The following is a 21,770-nucleotide window of genomic DNA, read 5'->3' as shown; positions in this document are numbered from 1 at the left end:
ACATATACCGTACGTTCGAATCCTTTCGTAAACTAGCCTCCAAACTTACAAGAAGATGCAGGCTTAACGGAAAATGCATGACCACCCGCAATGCGGTTCGCGGAACCACAAATCGAAACGAAATACGGGAAATCTAAGGTGACACGGAGGTCCGTTTGTGACACTGTACGAGTAAATGGCGTGCCAGAGCCGACAAGCGAGGGGGGAGAGAAGCCCTGGAGCAGGACATTTATTGTGAATTCCGTCTCTCACTCGCCGTCATCGGTTTGGGCACCAACAAGTGCTTACAACAACTACGCCCAATGCATTTTGGTATAGCAGGGATAGTAATAATGTCCCTTTAAAGTGTACTTTTTTTTTAGTCGATATTTGTTGCCTCAGGGCATGAGTAGGTTATGAGATGAAGGATGAATAAATGATTAAATGAATGGAAAAAGGTTGGCTGATTTTATGAAGTCCAGAAGTGAGCGATGATGAGGTCCCTGCGTCCAAGTGACGTATGAGGCAGGATTGGTTGCTGAAAGGCCAGCTATGCTCAGGTGCCGGATTCGTGTTGGCTTGAGTGCTGTGCAGGCCCACAGCAAGTGGTGGATGTCGGCCTCGACATCTTCGTTGTTACAAATCGGGCATCCTGGGCGAGGATATAAGTGTTGGAAGTATGACCACGTCCTAGTTACAGCTGGTGTAAGAGCAACACCGACCCGGATCCTCCTAAGCGCAACCTCCTCTGCACGGGTGAGACCGCGGGGAAGGGATATCGCACACGGAGGGATAAGTGCACGTGTGCGGCGCCGGAGGTGCTCCTTTCTTGACAAAAGGAGGGTAGCGTCGTCGACTTCGAGAAGCCGTGGGATTGATGCGTCTTGGTTCACGAGGCGGGTTGCAAAATCAGCTTGACTTTGGGAAGGCAGCAGATCCCGTGGGACCCACTCAATGCGTATTGATTGTGGGATGCGCGCCGCAAGCTGGTGGATGTCCTGGCAAATTTCAGGGCAGCGGCTGACACGTCGGAGCAGACGTACTGCTTGAAGTGCGTCAGTGCGGATGACAACGTGGGCTGTAGGGAGCATGGTTATAGAAGTCACGGAGCAGAGTGCCTCCTGAACTGCCACAAGCTCAGCGCAGAAAGATGTAAGTGGTTCCGAAAGCTGAAACGTAGTTGTCTGATTCAGGCTAGGTCTCCGTGGACAGTAGATTGCCGTTTTGGCTTCACAGCCTTGCAGGCTTCCATCTACGTACACTACTATGGAATCTTGAGGCAGGTTAGTATCTTGCTCTTCAAATCTCTGGCGTAGCAACGATGCAGAGTTGGCAGACGTCGGTCTGCGGATGTCAGTTGGCTTGTTGTCTCCTAACTGTATAAATTTCCAGGGAGGGAGAACTGGCGCAGGTGGCTGAAGAATAATGTGTGACGTTGCATACGCCCTCAGTGCTTGCGTGGAATGTGACAAAGTGGCCTTGAGTCTGCGAGCATCACGACGCTGCTGCCCCAGTTCATCGATGGTGTTGAGCTGCGCATTCTCCTGTAAAGCTACGACCGGTGTGATTCGTCGGAGGCATGTTATGGTCCTCATAGCTTCTCGATTTACGGTTTCAAGGCGATCCCATTGTGCCCTTGTAAGATGCTGGAACTGGGCCTGATAAACAATACGGGGCTGCAGAACCGCCCTCACTAACTGGCGTGCAACAGAAGAGCCAGCGCCACCCGTTTTAGGTGCAATTCTTCTTATTAAACTTATAGTTTGAAGTGCTTGCTTTTTTGCCTGAGAGAGCCAAGCAGTCGCTGATCCTGATTGGTGAATTGTTAAGCCCAGAATTTTCAGGCTCGAACTTTCTTGTATTGGGGTGCCTGATAGAGAGAGACGAATTGGATTTGAGGCAAGTTTACGGCGTCCAAAGCGGTTGGCGACTGACGTGTATGAAGTTTTACACACACAAAGTTGAAGGCCAATGGAGGATGCGTAATCAGAGGTTACGTCTAATGCTGACTGAAGGGCGGCCTCTTGAGTGAGAAGATCATGGTGAGTGCTCCATACCGTGATATCATCTGCGTACTGTAAAAACTTGATTTCAGGGATATCATGTAAGCGTCACGCCAATGGGATGAAAGTAATATTGAACAACGTCGGAGACAATACTGATCCCTGGGGCACGCCACGTAGTGAAACGAATGAACCAACAGTGTAACCGCTGAGGCGTATTGCAAATTTTCTTCCGTCCAAAAATGATGCGACAAAAGTGCGTACTCTCGGAGGGAGATGAAGCATGTCAATGGCATTCAGGATTGCAGCATGACTGATGTTGTCATATGCCTTTTCAACATCCATTGCTAATATGGTACGTACATTGCGGCTGCGGGTAGATGATAGAACTGCTGATGCCAAGACAGCGAACCCGTCCTCTGTACCTATGTATGGACGAAATTCAATTTGAGCAGGGTGATAAAAACCGTGCTGTTCAAGCCACCAAGCAAGTCGTGTGGCTAGCATTTTCTCTGCGAGCTTGCAAAGCGTTGATGTTAAGGAGATTGGTCGTAAGTTGGCGAGGTCCGTTGGAGGCTTCCCAGGTTTGGGAATAGGGATCACGACAGCGGTTTTCCAGCTCTCGGGTACGACACCATCAAGCCACACTTTGTTTATGGTGTCTAGTAGTTGAGGAAGTGCAGCAGTACTGAGGTTCTTGTAAACCTCATACTGAATTTTGTCCAGGCCGGGCGCTGTTTTCCGTTTCGCATCGTCAATTGCAGCCAGCAGCTCGCACATCGAAAAGGGGCTCGCAATTCCATCAGCGTCGGCAGCAGATGGTAGTTTCTATGCGTTTGCAGGGATACCTGCCAAATTAAGGTTTACAGCTGAAGGATGCAGTATATCGTATTTTGGGAAAAATTTTCGAGCAGCTTCTTTGGCGAAATCGCCCGGCGACAGATTAGCCGCAAAGCATGCTGTTGCTGCTGCGTCAGTAGAACGACGACCGTGTTCCATTGCACGAAACGTTCGCCAGAGTGAGGCATTCGATGATTTATCAGAAAATTGTTCACACCATACATGCCACTGGCGTCGCGAGAGATCGCGTTCATATCTCCGAGCCTTCGCGGTAAGATAATTCAGTCGTATACGTGCCTGCCCCGAAGTAGGGTCTCGCGTAGCAGCCAGCACAGCTTGACGGCGGGCTGCCCACAAGTTAAGCAGGCCGAGATCTAGTGCCGGTCGACCTACATCAATCCAGGTAGTAGTCGTAGCGCTGTTTAGTGCTCTCTGTATACGGTCAACAAGGAGTGACGGCGAACCTGAAGACATACTGTCGAGACATGAGCGAAAGCTGTCCCAGTTTATCACAGAACATTTGCGGCGTAAAGGGCGGAGACGGGAGGGATGGAGACCGATGAGGATAGGATGGTGATCACTTCCCCAGCAGTCCAGCTCCATGTGCCATGAGGGAGTTCCTGCGCCCAACCACCACGTCAAGTCTGGAGCATAGGCAGCACTACGTATGTGACGCACAGGCCGTGTTGCTGTCCCAGGGTGATTAAGCAGAACAAACAGGGCATCAGTGAAGGCGTCCCGCACACGCCTACCACGAGGGCTTGCAGTCGAATACCCCCAATCTGGGTGAGGGGCGTTAAAGTCGCCTCCGACTAAAATTGGACACCCGGGGTATTGCCGACGAACACTTAATAACCAGCCAAGATTAATACGGGAAGAGGCGCCTCCAGCTGGTCGAACGTAATAAGAAACAAGAACAACGGTTCCTTTCAGAAATTTCGCAGCAACTGCTACTACCTCTTGGTATGATGTGCACCAGTTTTCGAGAGAAAGGCGTACATGAGGAATACGCGTTTCAACATATATCGCCGCCTTTCCCGGGGGAGAAACAGTCTGCACGCGACGGTCGGTCATTGAAGGAGACACGTAGCCGCTGAAGCCAGGAATAGATGGCAAGGCGTTCGTTTCCTGAAGTAACATAGCCCACACCCGAAGCTTGTTGAATCGCAGTCGGGTCTTGAGCTCGGCCACCTTCGTGGAAATGCCTCTACATTTCCACTGTAGTACACCAGGACGACCGGATTTCGCCATTTTTGTGTGCTAGTCCAAGCGCTGTAGTATCACGGATGTCAGGTTGGACAACTGGTTGACCATATAGCGGAGCAGCGATGTTGCAGAGTTATCATTGGGCGTTGTGGTACTCTGGGAAGAGGCAGCAAATGGCCCTGTTGCGCGGGATGAAGGCGGTTGTTTTGGGCAATTACTAGATTTGGCGGTTACTTCTGCAGCTCGCCGACGTCGAGCAAGCATTTCGCGGTGTTGTCGGAGCTTAGAGACTTCTGCTAAGAGACGATTGATTTGCTCATCCACTACAGCCATATCGTCGTCTGGTAGATCAGTACGCTGCTGTATTGGCTGTTGTCGACGGCGTTTCTTGAGCACCGTATCATTAGACTTTGTCTTAGCTGGAGGTTCATTCGAAGCGGGCTCAGGAAGCTCTGGCCACTCGTCATCATCATATTGAAGAGCTGAAAAGCGATTGGATGTCTGCACCGGTGTCATGTCCTCTACTGGCCAACGCTTAGTGTTCCGAAGACGTGTCTTCTGCGTTGCCTTTTGCTTTGTCGGACAACGTGGAGATGTTATTTCGTGGTCGTCCGATTTGCAGAGGCCGCATCGGTACGTAACTTTTCCTTCAGACGCACCTTCATCGGCAGTAGCAAAGGGGCAAGATTTGCGCATGTGCCCTGCCCGAAAACAGATATAACAGTAAACCACACTCAGTTTATACGGCCGTGGCCTTAATATGCAGCCGTAGTAGTACAGACAGGCTGGGAGTGTCGGAGGGCCTTGCAAGGTGATCATGCAGGAACGCCCTTTTCCTATGTGTCGGGCCTGTATGACTCGGTGCGTTGGGCAGTACAGCTCACGTTGAAGGGTGGTTTGATCTTCGTTTATATCGACGTTGTAAACGACGCAACGCTGCAAGTCGGAGCCTTCAACTAGATACACTTGCACAGGCACTGAGATCTCACTTGTGACTGAAATATAACTAAGCGCTTGGACACGTTCCACCGCAGTAAGTGTCGGGAGCCACACAGCTATAGTGTTTGACTTCTTCCTTGCCGTGAAGCCCCGAAAACCTCTGGTTCCGAGACACGCGTCCAAATTGGCCTGGATGATCCTGTTTGGTATATCGGTGAGGCTTTTGTTGGCTAGAGATTTAATCGCCACCTTATAAGATGACGATCCCGGTGTAGGTGCAACCTGGTTTTCGATAGTTAAACAGGAGCGCTTTCCTTGATAGCTACCACTTGCCGAGGACGAATTCGGTTGATTATCTTCCGAAGGACGCTTGTGAGGGGCACGGGTGCTCGTTGATACAGATGGTGGAGCCGATAGGTCCATTAGAGAGCTTGTCTCCTCAGGTCGCACTGTTGGATGTGCATCTCGTCGTGTTAGCTGAGTGGCTATAGCCGTGCTCCGCCCAGAGAACAGTTCACTTACGGGCTGTTGTCCATTTTGGGAAGGCTGAATGGGCGCTGGTGCTCAAGAACCGGGAGCACCAAGCTGGACCTGAGGCTGATGGTCAGGTTGAGGTGTCGACGGCAGAGCAGGAGTTGCAGCGAGCAACTCCGGCGAAGCTACCTCTGCCAGCGTGGCAGCGGCAGCACTAGGCCTAGCCTCCGTGCCGACCTGAGCTGCAATCATGCATGAGTAGCATGCGCCGGAGGTCTCGCAACCTGACGCGGAGAGGACGTCTGGAGCTTCCTCGGAAATAGAAGATCCGCTTCTCTGGAGACAGGACAGGTGCTTACAAGGACGGCAAGAATTTTCAGAGGAGCGATGAAGCCACCTTAGCAGGAAGACACTTCTTCTTGTTACTTGTTATTCGTACACCTATATGTGCAGCGCGTGGAGTTAAAACGATATAAAAAGAGCGCCATGTTTATTCTCGTTTTCACTTCGTATTCTTTCCTCACCCGTGCCTCAGAAAACAATTTGCCTGACTTTGTAGTGAAGTATCTGGCTAGACTGCAGACTTCAAGCAGCTCGTATCTCCTTGACACCCACTCATGGAGACTATGTGCACGGCTGTGTCGGGTGTAATGCCTTAATTGAAGAGTGGGATCAATAATAGTTTTGATTGAGCTTTACAGCCTGTTGCAAGATGTGAATGTGTCCAACTTATAATCATGGTTTCTTTAACTTTCAGGAAGCGAATTGTGCAGCTTGTCTGCAATGCCTATTAATATTACACTTATGCTTTCTACTGCCAGAATTACTGTGATAGCTATTTCCTAGTTATTGAGTAGGGGTTTACCTGACTCAGTTCTAGTAGTAAACCAGAAGGTCTCGTCAGGGTGTCTTGAGTCGCTGGCCTTCACGGCATGTTTTCTCATATTGAGCAACGTCGGCAGGCAACCGTGGCGAGTAATATTTCTCTTGTATCCTGGGCAACGTGCGCGCAAATCCGAGGTGCCCTGCTGTCGGTTCATCGTGCAGCGTCTGCAGAATATCGTGTCTGAGATTTTTAGGCATAACAAGAAGCTGAGCGATTCTGTTGGCTGCGAAGTTCTTCACGGCGACGCCACTGTTCAGGCCGGATAACGATAAATGACGCCGGAACGCAGCAAGAGGAGAAGCGATCTTTCCTTCGAGGTAATCAGCCAGGTCTTTCAACTCAGGGTCCGAGCACTGCTGCTGTGCGAAGCAGCTGGCGCTTACTGTTCCCAAGAAAGCGTCCTCGTCGTCTTCTTTCAGCGGATCATCAACGGGGGCTCGTGACAAGCAGTCTCCATTGAAGTGCTTGCGGCCGGACTTGTAGACGACTGTTATGTCGAATTCTTGAATACGCAGGCTCCAACGTGCAAGGAGGCCGGAGGAATCTTTTAAAAAACTTTGCGAGCCAGCACAGAGCGTGCTGGTTGCTCATTACCCTGAATGGTCGTCCGTACAAATAGGGGCGAAATTTTGATGTGGCTCAAATGATGGCAAGACATGCTTTCTCCGTCGTCGAATAATTGGAATTGAATGCATCTCTCTGACGAACTTTCTGGCCAATGGAACAAGGTTGCCGTCGTCCCGATGCAGTGACTACCGCATGCTTCACAGCTAACTTGTCTCCGAACGATTTTGCCAGAGAAGCGGCACGCAAGGTTTTTCCAAAATATGATTTGTTGCCTCCCTCAACTACCATTTCTAACGTTGTAGGGATTCCAGCACACATAGGCAGACTGCCAACCGCAGACGACATCGATGGTATTGCCAGTCCTTTCTCCATGCCTGAGTTACTTGGCGCAATAGATTAGGCCAAACGGAAGACATCACCCGGTCCGGATGCCATTCCTTAGGAAGTGTACAAGAACCTGACTAACGGTGTACTGCCTCAACTTCTGGACACAATTTGCAAGGTATGACTAGACGGCTCTGTACCCGAGACCTGGAAATCAGCCATTGTGATCCCAATTCCAAAACAAGGGAAGCCACCGACGGATCTCGGCAACTTTCGGCCGATTTCTCTAACATCAACACTGTGCAAGCTGACAGAAAAAAATGTTAGCCACATGACTGTCCTGGTGGCTGGAGCAGCACGGTTTCTACCACGCCGCACAAATTGGCTTCCCTCCATCCATAGGCACTGAAGATGGGCTGGCTGTTTTGGCCTCGCAAGTTCTGTCGTCAACCCGCAGCCGCAATGTGCGCACCATTCTCGCGATGGATGTCGAAAAGGCGTATGATAACATTAACCACGACGCCATTTTGAATTGTATTGACACGCTGCATTTCCCTCTTAGGGTACGCAGTTTCGTAAAATCATTCCTTGAAAACAGAAGATTTGCAATACGGCTTAATGGCGATTCCATCGGATCATTTGTACCTGTTCACGGTGTACTCCAAGGCTCGGTACTGTCACCAAAGCTGTTTGATATTGCCCTCATTCCCCTTGCTTGGCGCTTACATAATGTCCCTGAGGTCAACTTTTTGATCTATGCTGATGATATTACGGTGTGGAGTACACACCATGACATGTTTACTCAAGCGGCAGCTTTACAGTCAGCCTTGGATATTACTGCCAACTATGTTAAATCTGTCAGCCTAGAGCTTTCCTCGAGCAAAACTATGTTCACGTCGGTCTCCAACCGCTGGGGTCGCCATAAACCCGCGGCGACGCCGATCCGTCTCCAACGATCTGGAATCCCCCTTCACGAAAGTGAGACATTGAAAATTTTAGGATTATCGATTCATCAGTCGGCAAAGGGAACCGCCTGGATTTCTCAGGCTACAAAGTAGGCGATGCAGACCTTGAGCCTAATAAGACGTATTGCTCCTAAATCCGGTGGCGCTCGCTCCCACGTCGCACGGCATTTGGTGACAGCGATTCTGCAGCCACGCCTCTTTTATCAAGCACAGTTTCAGCACTTGGCAAGAGCTCAATGGGATCGTTTAGAAGCAGTAAATAGAGAGGCTATTAGAACCATTACTTGTCTCCCCCGCATCACACCGGTCGTGGCACCACAAGAGAACGCTCAGCTCAACACATTAGATGAATTAGTACAGCAACGCCGTGATGCTCGTAGCCTTAAGGCGACCCTTTTGCACTCACTGCGAGCACTCCGGGCTTATGCTATATCGCACACCATATTGCCGCCGACATCGCCAGTTCTTCCCCCATGGAATTTTGTTCAGCTGAGCGAAAACAAACCTACTGACCTTCATAGACCAACGTCTTATGCGGCATCATCCCTTCGTGAAATTGGATAGCAGAGCAAGACACCAAGCTGCCACAAGGCTCAATAATTGCATATGTAGATGCCAGCATTGACGATGTGAAACGACAACTGCAATTCATTGTCCTTGTAAGACGACGCTTAATAGCACATCCACATATCAATTTGCTGAACCTCCTTTTTCTTTCTGTGCTGAGCTGGTTGCTGTCACTCTCTCTTCGTCACGACCTTACTACCTACAGCTAAAACTGTCATCCGCACCGACGCCCTACAAGCAATACGTCTGCTCCGACGCGTCAGTCGCAGCCCAGAAATCTGCCAGAATATACATCGTCTGGAGGCTGGCATCCCACAAACCATTCGAATTGAGTGGGTCCCACGTGACCTACTCAGTTCTCAAACCTCTGCAGATTCTGCAACCTGCCAGGCGACTCTACCTTCATCATTGACACGCTTCCTCACTATGGATGATGCCACTCTGCTTCTCACAAGAAAGGAGCACCTCCGGCGCCGCACACGTGCTCTTGTCCCACCGCGTGCGATAACCCTCCCCAGCGGTCGTACCGGCGCTGAGGAGGTTGCGCTACTGAGGATCCGGGTCGGGGTTGCCCTCACACCTGCGGCGACACGAACATGGCCGCAATATCGATAATTATATCAACGTCCAGGATGTCCTGTCTGCAAATCACCAGATCACGAGGCAGGTATTCACCACTTGTGGGTTTGCCCGGCACTGAAGCCGATGAGAATTCGGCACCTGACGGCAGTGGGCCTTTCACCGAACAACCCATCTTCATACATTGCATGGACTCAAGGGACTTATCATCGCTCTATCTTGAACTTTATTAGAACAGCTAACCTTTTTTCTTTCCTTTAATACCCCCTTTATGTTTTACATATTCCATTATGCCCTGAGGCAAAAAACAACGCTATTAAAAAAATTGGCTTCAGCTTTCGACAGGGAACGGCTAGCGTAGGCGATAATTTTCTCCTGTCCGGCACTCTTCTGGACGAGAACAGCGGCTAGGCCCGAACTGCTTGCGTCGGTGTGAATTTCGGTCTCGGCGTTTTCATCAAAGTGGCCTAGAACAGGAGGGGACTGTAGGCAGCGCTCAAGTTCGGCGAATGCTTCTTCTTGCTGCGCTTCCCATTGAAAAGCTACCTCAGTCTTTCTAAGCTGCGTCAACGGTTCGGCGATGTGCGAAAGGTCCTGACAAATCGTCGATCGTAAGCGCTCAGGACAAGGAACCTGCGCACGGCTTTCTCAGGGCGGTGGAAACTGTGCGATCGCAGCTGTTTTCTCTGGGTCTGGGCGAACACGATCCTCGCTAAAGACGTGAGCTAAAAACCGCAGTTCCTCGTAGGCGAAGTGGCATTTCTCTGTTTTCAAAGTTAGCTCTGGTGACTTGATAGCTTCTAGTACTGTCCGAAGCCTTTTCAGGTGGTCTTCAAAGCTCGAGGAGAAGACATCACCCAAGTATACCTGACAAATCTGCCTCTTCAAGCGCACCAGCACTATGTCCATTACTCATTGAAACGTCGCTGGTGCGGAGCAGAGGCCAAATGGCATCACCTTGAACTCGAAAAGGCCGACCAGTGTGATGAATGCTGTCTTCTAGCGATCCCTTTCGCCAACCTCAATTTGCCAATAGCCGCTCTTTAGATCAATCGATGAGAAGTACCTTTCATTGCAGAGCCGGTCGAGAGTGTCGTCGATGGGAGGAAGAGGGTAAACATCCGTCTTCGTTATGCTGTTTAGGCGGCAGTAATCTACGCAGAAACGAAATGTTCCGTCTTTCTTCTTCACCAGAACGACTGCATGGTGCCGCCCAGGGTCTTTTTAATGGCTGGATAACGTCATCACGAAGCATTTCATCGACTTACTCGCGGATGGCTTAGCGTTCTCTTTGCGGTACGTGGTAGGGGCTCTGGCGCAAAGGTCGGACGTGTTCGTACGTTATAATAGGGTGCTTGGCAAGTGGTATTGGTCGCACCTTCGATGATGACGAGAAGCACTCACTATAACTTCGAAGATGTCAGGCTTCAAACTTAGGCGGACGAGATCGGTCAGGTGTGTCTTCCAGTGGTTAGTCGGAGAAGGCGACTACATCTTGGACGTCCGCTAATTCGTCTAGAAAAGCGATCGTCCTGCCCTTGTTCAGGTGCCGGTATTCTTCGGTGAAGTTCGTGACCAGTACCCGAACTTGTCCATGACGGAAATGGACGCTACCTCTTGTGATGCCAAGTCCTATATCCAGCAACAACTGGGTGTTTTCTTCAACGATGATTTCGGCGGTTTAGATGTCTGCGCTATCCACGCAAGCTACGACGCTTAAACGGGGCGGCATGGTAGAGGACGTTTCGAAGTCGTCGTAACAGGTATGGCTTTGTCCGTCGAGAGCTTGATGAGATTAGATCGAACGTAGATGATCGCCCTATGTTCATTTAGAAAGTCCATGCCCGAAATCGTTTCTCGTGAGCATTGCTGTAGGACGATGAAGCTGGTAGGGTAAGTACGCCCATTTACTCTAACCATTGTGGTACATCGGCCCGATGGCCTAATAAGATCATAAGGTTACCACCAGTGGTACGGATTAGCGGGCAATCCCAGTGGTCATCATTTTCTTGAGCTTGTCGGCGAACGCTCCATTGATCTGAGAATAGTCGGCTCCGGTGTCCACTAAGGCGGTAACAGTGCGACCGTCGTCAGCAACTTCGAGGTCACTTTTTCGTCTCCTCGTATTGCACGCTGGTTTCGGTTTTCGATCTCGGCGTCGTCTTGTGCTGGGGTCGGCTGGGGTTGGGCGGCGGTGTCAGCTTGGAGTCTGGTCACGTAGTCGTGGATGTTGACGTCGTACGTAGAGGCGGTGTCACTTTCAAGTATGTGCGCGTCGAGGGCGTCTTCATAAGGAGCGTCGGCATCATAGTGGCGTCGTCGTTACTCGTCGTCGGCGGCGGAGGATATTCGTTTGTTCGCTGTGAAGCAACCTGACTTCTAAAGGTTGCTACCTTTAGTTTCCCCTACGAGGGCTTGGGGACCTTCCTCGCACATTTTCATCGTAGTTGCGGCCTGGCGATGCAAAGCGGGCCCTGTACGGCGATAGGGGCCGATGGCTTGGTGGCGTAAACTCACCGCTATGCAGATAGTTCTCGATTTCTAGCGGTCGTTGACCAGGGCGGGGTCGTGGGGCGTTGACTGTAAATCCGCGGAGACCAATTTGTCGGTACGGGCAGTGGCGTAGAATGCGGCCGGCCTCACCGCAGTGGAAGCATAATGGCCGGTTGTTCGCAGCCATCCAGGCGTCGCACTTCCTGGGGCTGGAAGGTCGTTGGTGGGCTTGGCGGGCGGACGCCAAGGGGCGGCTTTCAGGAGTGGGACGATAGCGGCGAGGGCTTGGAAAGTCACATCGAGGCGCAGGACGATGTAATGCAAAAGCGTAATTCATCGCTATTGCTTCTTGCGCTGGAGCCATCGAAGCTGTCGCTTGAGGAACACCCGGCGCCTGATAAACGTTCTCACGGATGACGTCCGTGAGCGACGCAACCTGCGGCTACGCTTGCGGTGGCAGGAGTTGGCGCAGTTCTTCACGAACGACTTTAAGGATGATCTTGCGGAGGTTATCTCTGCTTGTAGGTGTGGTGTCGTAGTGACTTGCATACAGCCTTTCAAAAGCACGGTTGTAGAGTAGCATCCTTGCTACTAAGGTTTTTTCGATATTTGCTGCTTCCTGGCAGAACTCGGCAGCAGTCGTTGGCAGCTGGCAATGTAGACCTGCAAATAGCTGATCTTTCACAACAAGCATCGACAGGTTTACCTTCGTTTGATCTGTCATGCCGGGATGTGCACGGCCGAAGAGACGCTTCCTCTCCTCAACATAACCCAGGACAGGCTCATTTGTAAGCTGAATTCTTGATTCAGACGGAACTTGCAAAGGCCGCCACAAACTCTGCTTTGAATGTCTCCCAATCCTTCAAAGATGTCTCGTGATTTTTGAACCAAACTCGAGCAGGTCCTTTAAGAGCAAAGTAGACTTACCTGAGTATCGCAGCATCGTTCTAGCATTGAATTATTCCACACGGTCGAAGAGGTCCATCCAGTTTTGCACATATTCAATTGGCAGTCCTTGAAGGATTGGAGGCTCCATAGGCTGCACGAAGACAACCGGTGCTGTTGAGTGGGCCATTGCCGAAGTTGACGCCTTCCGGGGTTGAACGCGGTCCGGCAGAAGACCGTGTTCGGGTTGGAGCCCGTAAAGTCGGCGGCTGGTTCGGTGGCCTGTTGGCTGGTTGCCCATAGTGAGAGGAACAGGGCTGTGGGCTTGGCTTGGAGGGGTAAACTGGGACACGAGGGGCAGCACCTCCACCATATGTCACGTGAGGGTGACAAGGCCGATGACAACAAATGAAGAGCCTGGGAGTTCACTGAAGAAACCCTTTATTGGGATGACTTGCGCCCGCAAAAGAACTAAGTGAATTGGCGGCGGCGATAACAACAAACGTGCTCGTTGGTCGTCGAACTGAGAATGTCCGTCGCACCCGTCAACGCTCAATTTGAAGGCGGCAAGGAGGCATCGAGATAATGCCGCAGACCGTGACTAGCGTAATCTGAAACATTGCACAAACATACGCGAATAGCAGGAATCTTCTAGATTTCTCTCGACGCATCTTGCGCGACGAAGAAAGGGATAAAGCAGCATCTCGCGACAACGAGCATGAACAAAAGAAAAGGACAGAATCGACCCTCATGCTAGAATCACTGTGATAAGGTAGTATCCCGGCGGCTGTCTAACAAGAACCAATAAAGACTTGAATCGTTCGCGGCAATATGGCACTTCTGCTTTTCGCCGCCAGAATGACTAGGATAGCTATATACTTGCTCCTAAGTAGGGGTTTACCTAACTCAATTCCAGGTAGTCTAACTTCTGGTCAGGGACACAATAGAAATTTATGACAGATCGTTAAGAGGTACAGTTAGAGGTGAGCTGTTAGCTGAAAAGTGTAGCGTGAACGTGCTTACACGCCGATAATAGGTTTATTAATATGCACGTGTAAATAATTCCAATGCGTGCGTATATATATTTGCAATACATGCTGCAGCGTCTGCCACTATCATCACTCTTTGACCTAACTGTAACTTAGTACCGGCTAGTCATAAGAGTCTTCTGAAGTTAAATGCTTGACCATCTTCCATCATCATCACTCTTTAGAAAAACGATAACTTAATACAACTTAGTCCTAAAAGTATTCTGAAGTTTTGCCGCCTCACAGCCAATTCTGTCGCCCGTTAACATGGTTAACGGTAGCGAAAACACGGCAATGATATACTACAGCTCTTTGATAAACGGCTAAAATATGTCCCTCAAGTTGCACTCAACCCGCGCATCCTGGCTCGCTTTGTACACTGGGCGTTGTGCGGAGCATAATTACTATCATTTGTTCGAGTATTACACTTTTAGAAAGACAAAAATAAATCATTGCCAAACGAGAGTCTCCGCGGCATGTTAAACATGCAAAGTGCTAAGTAGAGCCCCACAATTCTTCGCATTTGATTGCCAGGAAAACGTTAGAAGACAAGGAATACTATTAGTTTGTATAAACTGATTCGATTTGGAATGCAGTCTCTGTTGATATGAGCACGCCCTTGGGTCGCAGACGCCAAGGAAACCGAGACTACCTCAGTAGTTTTTTGCCTGACTATAGCCAAAACAAAACTAATAATAGTGTTAAATTCAACACCGACAGTGGTGTTTAAGCAGGGGAGCCTCTTTCGGCATTCCCTCATCCGACCACCACAGTATGTTTGAGTTCAGAATTGTCATCATAAACACACGTGCAATACGTGATGCACTGCGTCGTCTTGAGCAGCTTATTGCCTACTTTAAGCTGTATCACGCCACGATCAGTAGTGGCGGCGTCACATACGAACTATTTAGATGAAAAAGGTACGAACACACATTTGCACGCACGCACGCACGCACGCACGCTTCCACAGACTGTTCTAACTGAAACTGGCAACTGAGAAACTGCGTAGAGCGCCTCTGTCTGGGTTTCCTATTTCTGTGTGCCGTGCTGTGTCGCTGTGTGAAGGAGCGAGGTAAGGTGCTCTTTTTTTGCCGAAGGCGCTGAGTAAACAGATGGCATCGAGCGTAGGCGGAATTTTGCGTAACATTTTTATGAATAAAATGATACTTCCCTGCAAGTTCAGTGTGTTGGTCGAGTAGATGTGAAGGATGTATGAGACTTCACTTGAAAAAATGTAGTTAAATAAAATGGTGGATTTTTGTCGAAGCTGATATTCGTTCAGGTTTTACAGGAACACTCAAAGCGACAGACACAATGTACAAGAAGAGCCACAGGATCAGTGAAATACTCATAACTGAAATGATTTAAGAATGTAAAACTCCGATATACATGCGAAAATGACGCATGAATCTCCTAAACCAAAGTGACCAAAGAAAAGCTATAGGTTTAAGACAGGCAGCCGTTTCGAAGAACCGATCAAGTATCACACTAACTCTGACTATGTATTACGTAACTCTGAGTATGTATTAGATAAAGCTGTAGGTGACATTAGGTCAGTCTCATCTGCTTTATGGACAGACAAGGCATTTTTCACGTCGCAGGCGACATCGCGGCCCTGTAACTGGATAAAGTGCAAGTGTTGCACGTGTTAAGAAATACCAAGTGACATGGACATTTCCACCAGTGAGTTACAACGCAGCTGTAAGAGTCATTTCTGGCGTCTATGGTTTGGCCTGTTGGTTCTACATTTCGGCGATGGCGGTCGTAGCAATTGGGAAAGGCGCTCCCAAGCCATCGAGTTCATCGTGTACATTCAGAAGTTGAAGGCCACGTCGTGGGCTCGTGGCAGTGTAAAAACCTATCCGTACGTATGCCAACGCGGAAAAAAGCGTAAGGTAGGCTGTAAGGCCGTTTTCGTTAGCGCAGGCCGTTTTTGGCCCACCTGCAACTGAAAAAGGAGGAAAGGAAGGTCCTAGAATGGACTCGAATGCACGATCTCCCATGCCTGCATTCCAGTGCATGGTCCGTAACATCTCCTCTCCTAGCGACATTGAACAGGCGGCGTGAGCGAACAGAGTGCTCCAGAACGTTCGAGAAGACGACGAGAAGACGAGAGGAGAAGAACGCAACCTCGTGAGAGTGGCGGGGATTGCACTCACTCTCAGCGCTCCGCTCATTTCTAGAAAATTTCGAGTAGGTTATTAAAGAGCGCGTTGTATTGTGGTCACGACTGAACGACTGAACTGAACTGAACTGTATTGTGGTAGTGGGTCCTTGGTGAGGCTTCGATAGGGGAAGTACGCAGGCCTCGGCTTTTGAAGAAGGTGTGAAGAGCGAGTGCAAACCTCGAGCGATATGTTTGACACCAGCTGGTGGTTTATATATTTTACAATACTGCAGCCCCAACAGAGGGGTTGTTGCAGGGTGGAAAAGGACTAACATTAACATTAGTGGGAGATGAAAAACAAAATACAGATGCAAGACCATTCAGACAGACATGCGAGGAAGAATTGATACCATGAGTGCCACAAAATTACAGAGTCAAACAATTTCAGTTATACTACACAGGTATAATGAGAAGAAGAAGATGGCTAACACGATATCAAAGAGCACTGAACAAGAGTGGGAACTTGCCTTCGTCTGGGCCAAGCGAAGACAAGTCCACTTGTCGAAACTTTGGCTCGACCTGCGAACTGACGCTTTCCCCCCTCTACCCTTGTTCAGTGCTCTTCTATATTACGCAGGTGTCACAAAATGCAGAAACTAATAGTGTACAAAATGCGGCAAAGCGATTACAGGCTCGGGAGAGCCATTGGAAAGCACTGTGAGAAGGCTCATACGCCAATCAGATATAAATTTATCGGTATCACTTTCTAAAACTACATGGTTATCAATTTCTTCCAATCCACTACTGTGCGTGGATGGGAAAAAATATCTGAAAACACTGTTTTTCAGATTTCGCTAAACCAGTTTTTGTAACTAGAAGCTGCTTGTTACCTGTCGGTATGTAGGTTTCTGTATTTTATGCATTATATAATATTCAATCAAGCTATGCTTTCATTTCTGGACATCCAACGCCTTCGTGCGTGCTACTAGTGCTCCACAAATTCAACGCGGACCTTGAAGCAACGAGATGGAAGAGAAAATAGTTCACCGTTACTTCAGCAGTAGCATCAAATGTGTCGTTAACCTGAGCGGTATTGACGCGCCAGTGCAAAACCTTCAGCTCAGCTTGTACAAAATCACGCTAACTGTCTAACATGCGAATCATCTGTCAGGACTCTGGGCAGTGTGGAACGCTGGCTATCAATGTGCGTCTTATAATGTTTTCGGCGCTTCAGTAACTGCTGTTCAGGTCGTATTCGCTGTATTACAGTGTAACAATACGTTGCTGTCGTAGGTATCCACACCGGATGGTAGGGTTGACACTGTTACCATTCGGATGAGTATGGCTGCGGAAGTGGCCGTGCATAAACCTTCTGATTTACAACAATCAGATTGCAGTTCCGAGTGTGCTGCCGAGTCAGGCTGCGCAGAGAGTTCATCTGTAATAGAGTAGAACGTTGAGCTAGTTGGTGTAACATCTTGGAAGAATGCAGCAGAGCAGGGAACAAAACAGAAGAAGCACACAATGTGAAGGTTTTGAGAAGGAATTTGGACAGGTTAGCAAGAGAAATTTTCAAAGCATGTTCAATCAGGAACTCGGGAGACCAATGTGTTAGCACGCCTTCAGTGGTATTATTGAAAAAAGAAATTAGATTTTTTACGCATACCGGTAGGACGTGTTAAAGATAAGGAAGAAGTCTCTGGAGTGGCTTCTCTCATTTTTATTACACACCAAGCTCAGTTTCTAGATTATCATTGGCCGTAATATAAGCAACCACAATTTGTATTTACTCATTCCTTGCTGTCCAAAATTGCAGTTTCGCTTATGTCAGTAAGACTTGTTGGCAATGTTCAAGCTACTTCCGCACTGTGCTTTGACCAGTCGTTGCCATCTATTGCAAAACACTTGACTACCATTGTAATAAATGAGCACCTTGAAAATTATCTATTACAGTATCCACGACACGAAGCTATTTTCACAGATGCCTCACAGCGGAATGAAAAAGCAGCAATTGGGATTTACTCCCAAGCACTTAATTGGAGTTTTTCTGTACGGATCCCTGATTACACACCAATATTTACCGCTGAATTGCTTGTAATTGGTTTGGCCCTTCAAAACGTTCCCGGTAATGTTACTCACGTAATCATACTCTCTGACTGCCTGTCAGTCTTAGCAGCATTAGAAAGCCCGAAAATGCGTCTTTTGAAACAAACCCTGATGTTTTTCCTTCCGATACATTTACAAGAAGTACGTTTTCAGTGGGTTCCGGGACACTGCGGCATCGCTTCTAATACAATGACGGATTATTTAGCAAATTCAGCTCTCAGTGGGCCTGTTGCCGATGTTGTACCCAATATCATCTTGCTAAATATATCCCGTTTTGAACGGTTTCAAACGTTAAACTCCTTGAGCCATGAGCCACTCCTTGCGACTACGAATTTTAACCATTTAAATTTCCATTGGAATGTCCGATACTGTACCTCAAGGCAATGTGAGGTCTTCATGACGCTCATGCGTTGTAGAATTCCTTCCCTCAATCTTTATTTATGTCGCTCTGGATTCACGCCGTCGAATCTTTGTGCGTCATGTAATGACGTGGAAACAATTGAAAATTACATCCTTTCCTGCCGCAGGTATGCTACTCAGAGAAGAAATTATTTACAAATACCTCTTACTCGCCTAGGATTGCCATTTACAGTTCCTGTCCTCTCCTTTGGTTCAACCGTCAAAGGGTATGCCCTAAAACCGGTGTGTGAGTTACTTCATAAATATAATGTTGCTACTGGAAGATTTGTGTGTTAGCGCTGATCTGTCTGAATTGAACTTTTTGTTTTCTTTTTATGATTATTTTTATTATTTTACAATTTTACTCCTTTTTTCATTGCTTTCTATTACTATTGCCTCAAAATTTCGAATTATTTCAGCAACACTAACTCCTAATCAAGTAGTTATCTATCATACAGTCAAATCGGCATTATCAATTATATTATGTCACCTACAATGAATTCTGGCCAATCCCCCACTGTGGGTATGTGCCATTACTACGAGGGAGAAGAAGAAGGTAAAGTGAAGGGAGAAGAAGATGTGCGGGTTCAGATCAATATATAGTTGTCAGTGCAGCGTTGCTCTGCTGCCTTCTTCCAAGAAGTTCATCTGATGTCGAAAAGCTCCTGTTGTTCAAACAGCGAGGCTCTCATGGGGTGGGATTTGGGCCGTGCACACATTGAAGTCAGTGGTGTCTGCCGACAAGGGCTTTTATTTATCGCTGTTTCAGCATCACAGATTTGTAGCTCGAATGTGCCTCCAACGACAGTTGATGGTTAGTGAGTGTTCGACGCTCAGAGGACGGAATTCGGTGGCATTCCGGCGTTCGTCTGTGGCGGCTGCGGTGCACACGCGTTCAAAGTTGCCAAGGCATAGCTCTCGCAGTCTAATGGCATCACGAGAAACTGGGCCAGGACCTCCAATTCCGCCAACGTTGGTGCCCTTGACGCGCCTTCCGCGTGTCTTCCACAACGCACATGATGCCACCTATTGGTAACACAGAGATTTGAGCTAGTTGGTTCATCATAAATATTTTACCGGCGCGGTGACAGGGGACGAGGAACAAAAAGAGACGACATCCGAGCGCTTGTCTTGTCGTCTCTTCTTGTTCCTCGTCCCCTGTCGCCGCGCCGGTAAAATATCGATGATGTCACCTACAATTGGAGTGGAACCGGAAAAATTAAAGAGCACTGCAGAATCTGCATTGGAGTAATGCGAAAACACGGATGCTGTTGTTGGTTGCTTCTGGTTGCTTCTAGTTGCTTAATTCACTTCTTGTTTACCAATTTTAGTCTTTGGTACCGTTCAAATTGCGCGCCAGTCCCTTCCTATGCCCTTTTTCGGCTCTACTTCCGGTTGCTTGACGTCCCATCCTTGATGTCACCATAATTTACTGACTTAATTATTTCAGTATTTGATACATTCAAATGTGGCACCAAGCCATAGGCTAATCAGACGATTTTCGTCTTTACTTTTACATTTTTTGCCTCTGACTAATTACCTAAATAACTCATTGGCCTACTTTTTTCGGACACAGCATTACGCCACCGTCTATTGATTGACAGCACTCATTAACCTCTACCACTTCTCAGTTACAACTGCTGCGGACACGATTTTGCATGTTTTGCCTGTAATCAATTTTGCCTGTACTCTGGCTTTATGCCTTGAGTGTTACACTAATTTCAGAGAGAGCGAGTTAATTGTGTTCTATTTCGCTGAGTATGGTAAACGCCATCAAGATATCTTAGTTCTCCTTGTTGTACCAGAGCTGTTTTATATATTGCATTGTTTATCAAGCAGCTCATGTAAATGTGTGGCATTTTCCATTTATGACAGCGCGGAAGGCACATTTACAGCTAAACGAAACTTACGCATTCGTCAAAAGCCCACAGCTCCCTGCGGCTTCACCGAAGCTGTCTCCGGGCCACATAGTGCGCCCCTAGAGAAACGATCCTGCTACACTCGACGCCCTTGATAGGAAGGCACACGATATTACTCCCTACGTAGAGCATCGAAGCGTCAGGCATAGCTGCAGGTGCTCGGCCACAAGTGTTGATGACAAATTGATTAGTCAGGAAACTGGAGAAAGAAGGTTGACAAACAGATTACAGATGTGCAGTGCAAGCGATAAGCAGGAAGGATGGAATTTAATCGGTGCCGCAATCTGTTTTTGAATCATTACGGAGACGCGTCTTTAACCGCAATAGCTGTATATACAGTCTTTCATTGGCGAGACCCGCTGTCTGTGTGACGCCACCACGACACCCTCCGGGCCCGAAAGGTGCATCTTAAGAAGCACGCACTGATAACATTGCATCTTCCAACTACGCTCTCCTGGACAACAACCACTACTCCTACCCACCAAAAGCCTTCACCCACCACCCTTCAGTTCAGTTCAGTTCACTTTATTTTTTCCTTTCAAGTGAAAGTGGAAGACGAGGCAAAAGGCGTGTAACCTGACAAGGCCTCGTCTCCCATGTGCAGCTCGCAACAGGCAACACGTTACGATGCATACAAAGGGAAATGTGCTGATTAACAATACAGCAATTTAAAAAAAAAAGAAAATAGATATACAAGATACATATCAACACACAATGCAGTTTACAGTATAACACCACTTTGGAGCGAAACAAACACATAAGAGAATATGTGACAGCACGAAGATGAGAAGAAAAATGCAATAAAAATATGGATCTCTATTTGACAGGAAATAACATGACGACATAGACTGTAAGGAAAAAAAATCATCAAGAAAAACGAAAACTGATCATTTGGATTCAGATGGGTGCACATATATTCAATAAATATATTCTGTGGTCTTTAGGAATGCTTTATATGCTGATTTGAAGGAATTAAATGGTGACGTAAGATCAATCCTGTGTTCATGAAGGTTTAGTAATTTTACTGCTTGATATTCAAGATCCTGTTTGCCATAATTGGTTCTGGCTTTTTTTGTTTTATGTGCAAGGGTTCAAAAGCTATAATGTGGAGATATATCTGTGTACCTTGTGTACAGCTTTCTTTTATGGAGGATTTGCATCAGTTTAGAGTAATATACCTTGTTGGCTGGTAATAAATCATATTTTAGGAAGAGTGGCTGGGTTGGCAAGTCACTTATTTTACATTTGTAGTTTTCAAATAGACGTAGAATGCGCTTCTGCAGTACAAGCGGCCTATCGTAATTCCCTTTCGTCGTGGTACCCCAGACTAATATTGCATAAAGTAGACGCGAGTAAAATAATGTGTAATACAAAGTTTTTTAAGCCAGAGAGGGATAAGAGGAGCTATACGGCTAATACAACCTACGGCACGGGAAAGATCGGTTAGAAGGTGATTAATATGCGGAGTCCAGGATAAATCTTCGTTAAACCAGACACCTAAAAA

The sequence above is a fragment of the Amblyomma maculatum genome, chromosome 1, assembly GCF_055883805.1.
Source record: "Amblyomma maculatum isolate TAMU_Amacu chromosome 1, ASM5588380v1, whole genome shotgun sequence".
In the NCBI taxonomy this organism is placed as follows: domain Eukaryota; kingdom Metazoa; phylum Arthropoda; class Arachnida; order Ixodida; family Ixodidae; genus Amblyomma; species Amblyomma maculatum.
This window is presented reverse-complemented; position numbering follows the sequence as displayed.